Source organism: Ahaetulla prasina, chromosome 4 (assembly GCF_028640845.1).
Source record: "Ahaetulla prasina isolate Xishuangbanna chromosome 4, ASM2864084v1, whole genome shotgun sequence".
Lineage (NCBI taxonomy): Eukaryota > Metazoa > Chordata > Lepidosauria > Squamata > Colubridae > Ahaetulla > Ahaetulla prasina.
In genome coordinates this window covers 24,894,853-24,898,999 of record NC_080542.1, presented here as the reverse complement: position 1 = coordinate 24,898,999, position 4,147 = coordinate 24,894,853, and positions in this window count along the sequence as shown.

Here is a 4,147-nt window from a genome sequence, read left to right as displayed (position 1 = left end):
GTCATCTGCTTCAGTGTGGTGGTGTTCAAAGTCTAGCAGAGGTCGGAGGCAGTAGTGAATCCAATATTCCAAAGGGTGACCATTGTTTATTTTTGCTTATAAAAATAAACCAGTCAAGGTTATGATAAGGCTACTTGGGAGCTTCTTACTACCAAATTAGAAATTATTATTATTATTATTATTATTATTTTTCAAATTTATATACCGCCCTATCTCCCTAAGGACTCAGGGCGGTTCACAGGCAGTTAAAATACATATAAATACAGATTAAAAAACAATTAAAAAACTTATTCTATTGCCCGAAATTTAAAATAGTATAAATAATAAAAACCCCTTAAAACCCATAACTTTAAAATCTAATCCAGTCCCGCGCAGATAAATAAGTGTGTTTTAAGCTCGCGACGAAAGGTTCGGAGGTCCGGAAGTTGGCGAAGTCCTGGAGGGAGTTCGTTCCAGACGGTGGGAGCCCCCACAGAGAAGGCCCTTCCCCTGGGTGTCGCCAGACGGCACTACCTAGCTGACGGCACCCTGAGGAGTCCCTCTCTGTGAGAGCGCACAGGTCGGTGAGAGGTATTTGGTAGCAGTAGGCGGTCCCGTAAATAGCCCGGCCCTATGCCATGGAGCGCTTTAAAGATTGTCACCAGCACCTTGAAGCGCACCCGGAAGGCCACAGGTAGCCAGTGCAGTCTGCGCAGGATAGGTGTAACACGGGAGCCACGAGGGGCTCCCTCTATCACCCGCGCAGCTGCATTCTGAACTAACTGGAGCCTCCGGATGCCCCTCAAGGGGAGCCCCATGTAGAGAGCATTGCAATAATCCAGGCGAGACGTCACGAGGGCGTGAGTGACCGTGCATAAGGCATCCCGGTCTAGAAAGGGGCGCAACTGGCGCACCAGGCGAACCTGGTGGAAAGCTCTCCTGGAGACGGCCGTCAAATGGTCTTCAAAAGACAGCCGTTCATCCAGGAGAACGCCCAGATTGCGCACCCCCTCCATGGGGGCCAGTGACCCCCCCCCAACAGTCAGCCGAGGACTCAGCTGACTGTACCGGGATGCCGGCATCCACAGCCACTCTGTCTTGGAAGGATTGAGCTTGAGCCTGTTTCTCCCCATCCAGACCCGTACGGCTTCCAAACACCGGGACAGCACTTCGATAGCTTCATTGGGGTGGCCCGTGTGAGAAGTACAGCTGGGTGTCATCAGCGACAGCTGGTACCTCACATCAAGCCACTGATGATCTCACCCAGCGGCTTCATATAGATGTTGAACAGAAGGGCGAGAGAATCGACCCTGCAGCACCCCACAAGTGAGGCGCCCGGGCCGACCTCTGCCCCTGTCAACACCGTCTGCAACCGTCGGAGAGATAGGAGGAGAACCACCGATAAACGGTGCCTCCCACTCCCAATCCTCCAACCGGCGCAGCAGGATACCATGGTCGATGGTATCAAAAGCCGCTGAGAGGTCTAATAGGACCAGGACAGAGGAACAACCCCTATCCCTGGCCCTCCAGAGATCATCCACCAACGCGACCAAAGCCGTCTCCGTGCTGTAGCCGGGCCGGAAACCGGACTGGAACGGGTCTAGATAGACAGTTTCATCCAGGTGCAGGGGAAACTGATATGCCACCATATTCTCAACAACCTTCGCTGCGAAGCGAAGGTTGGAGACCGGACGATAATTACCTAAGACAGCCGGGTCCAGGGAGGGCTTCTTGAGGAGGGGCCTCACCACCGCCTCTTTCAAGGCGGCCGGAAAGACTCCCTCCAACAAGGAGGCACCTTGTTAATTATTACCAACCACCTTGTTGGTAATCGCCTGGAGCCAGCCTCGTGTCACCTCCTGAGTGGCCAGCACCAGCCAGGAGGGGCACGGGTCCAGTAAACACGTGGTGGCATTCAGCCTACCCAGCAACCTGTCCATGTCCTCGGGAGCCACAGGGTCAAACTCATCCCAGAAAATGTCACCAAGACCACCCTCAGACGCCTCATCTGAATTGTCGCAATTTTGGTCTAGACCGTCTCGAAGCTGAACGATTTTATCGTATAGATAACCGTTAAACTCCTCAGCACGTCCCTGCAACGGGTCATCCCGCTCCCCCTGGTGAAGGAGGGAACGGGTCACCCGAAACAGGGCGGCTGGGCGGTTATCTGCCGACGCAATGAGGGAGGAGGCGTAGCAACGCCTCGCTTTCCTCAGTGCCACCGGGTAGGTCCTAGTATAGGACCTAACTAGTGTCCGATCAGCCTCTAAACAGCTAGACCTCCAGGAGCTCTCTAGGCGTCTTCTCCGGCGTTTCATCCCTCTCAGCTCCTCGGAGAACCAAGGAGCCGGTTGGGATCTGCGCCGGGTCAGAGGCCGCAGAGGCACGACACGGTCTAAAGCCCCAGCCGCAGCCCGTTGCCAGGCTGCGGCTAGTTCCTCTGCCGTGCCGTGAGCCAGACCCTCAGGAAGTGGCCCAAGCTCCGTCCGGAACCTCTCTGGGTCCATCAGGCGCCTGGGACGGAACCAACGTTGTGGCTCCGTCTCCCTGCGGTGTTGAGTGGCGGTCAGAAAGTCCAGGCGAAGGAGAGAGTGATCTGACCATGACAAAGGTTCTATGACTACATCTCTCAAATCCAGATCCTTCAACCACTGACCAGAGATAAAAATAAGATCCAGAGTGCCACCCCCGATGTGAGTGGGGCCATCCACTACTTGAGTCAGGTCCAAGGCCGTCATGGAAGCCATGAACTCCCGAGCCACTGTTGATGACGAGCCGGCCGATGGCAAGTTAAAGTCCCCCATGACTAAAAGTCTGGGGGTCTCCACTGCCACCCCGGCAAGCACCTCCAGGAGCTCGGGCAGGGCAGCTGTCACGCAGCAAGGAGCCAGGTACGTGACCAGCAAGCCCATCTGACACCGAATATGATGCCCCCTCAAGGTCACATGACTAAACTTTGGGTGCTCAGAAGCTGGACCGTATTTATAGTTGTTTGCAGCATTCCAGTTTATGTCTTTAACAAAAAACGACATCATCTTTCAGTTTTCGACAAAACCATTGGTTCATTTAACAACTGCTGCCAAAAAAGATTGTAAAATCAGGTTGGTCATGTGACCCAGCAGTCCCCAATCTTTCCAGCTCTACAGACTGGCAGCTGGGGGGGCAAGAATGGGATGGTTTCACACATGAGTCCACCACTTAGGCAAATGCAGTACTGGACCACGGATCAGGGATTGGGGACTCTGACCAACCCATATCACAATCATCACAATTCCAACCATGATGGGCAGACCCCATTACCATCATAAATAAAGGACTACCTGAATTATAAGTTTTGTCTTTCCCCACCTTTGCACATTTCAGCTGCTGGCAATGGAAGTAAAGGTGTTAACATATTTGTGTTGCTGGTTTGTAGTCTCATCTGTGGCTGTCATGGGAAAGGAATGTTCAAGTTCCAGCAGGACTACTATTTCTAGCAGACAAATCGCATGTAAAACAGTTTGGAAATTTAGGATTTATGCTGCAGGAATCGATAACTCAAGGATCTTAATGCAGTGTTTCTGCAGTTATTTCAAATGTAAAGGTACAGAAGCTAGATGTTCAATTTGATTTCTGCTAAAACCCTTTAGTATTGTATTAAATAATTTTATTATTATACTTGATAACTTGACATACTTGAGAAAATTGATGAGCTAACGTGGTATGTTAACTGATTGGTTTCCAGAATATCATAGATTAGATATGTTATCTATGTAAAAGTGTATGTAAGAGAGGTAGGTAATCTATAGGTAGAAAGTGGCTGCCCAATATCCTAGCTGTGGTCCCCCAGAAGAAATATGGCTGGAACATAATAGAATATTAATTCTCAGCTGAGGGTCTTGGCACATTTGAGAGCCTCTGTTGTCATTCTTAAATATCAATATAAATTTGCTTTTTTACTCTGGAGATTAAGGGCTCCTCATTTCTTTTTCTGGTGATAGCAGCACCAAACTGGAGCTTCTAGGCATGGCATGAAGCCAAAGACAGAGAAAGTTTTCTATAAATAAAGAGGATTATGTCTTAATTTTTTAATCTACAGGGTAAGCCTTTTGTCTGAGGTGAAAGTCCTGGAAACACTATTTCAGATTCAAAGGTGGATGTATGTGGCATACCCAAATGTTAATATATG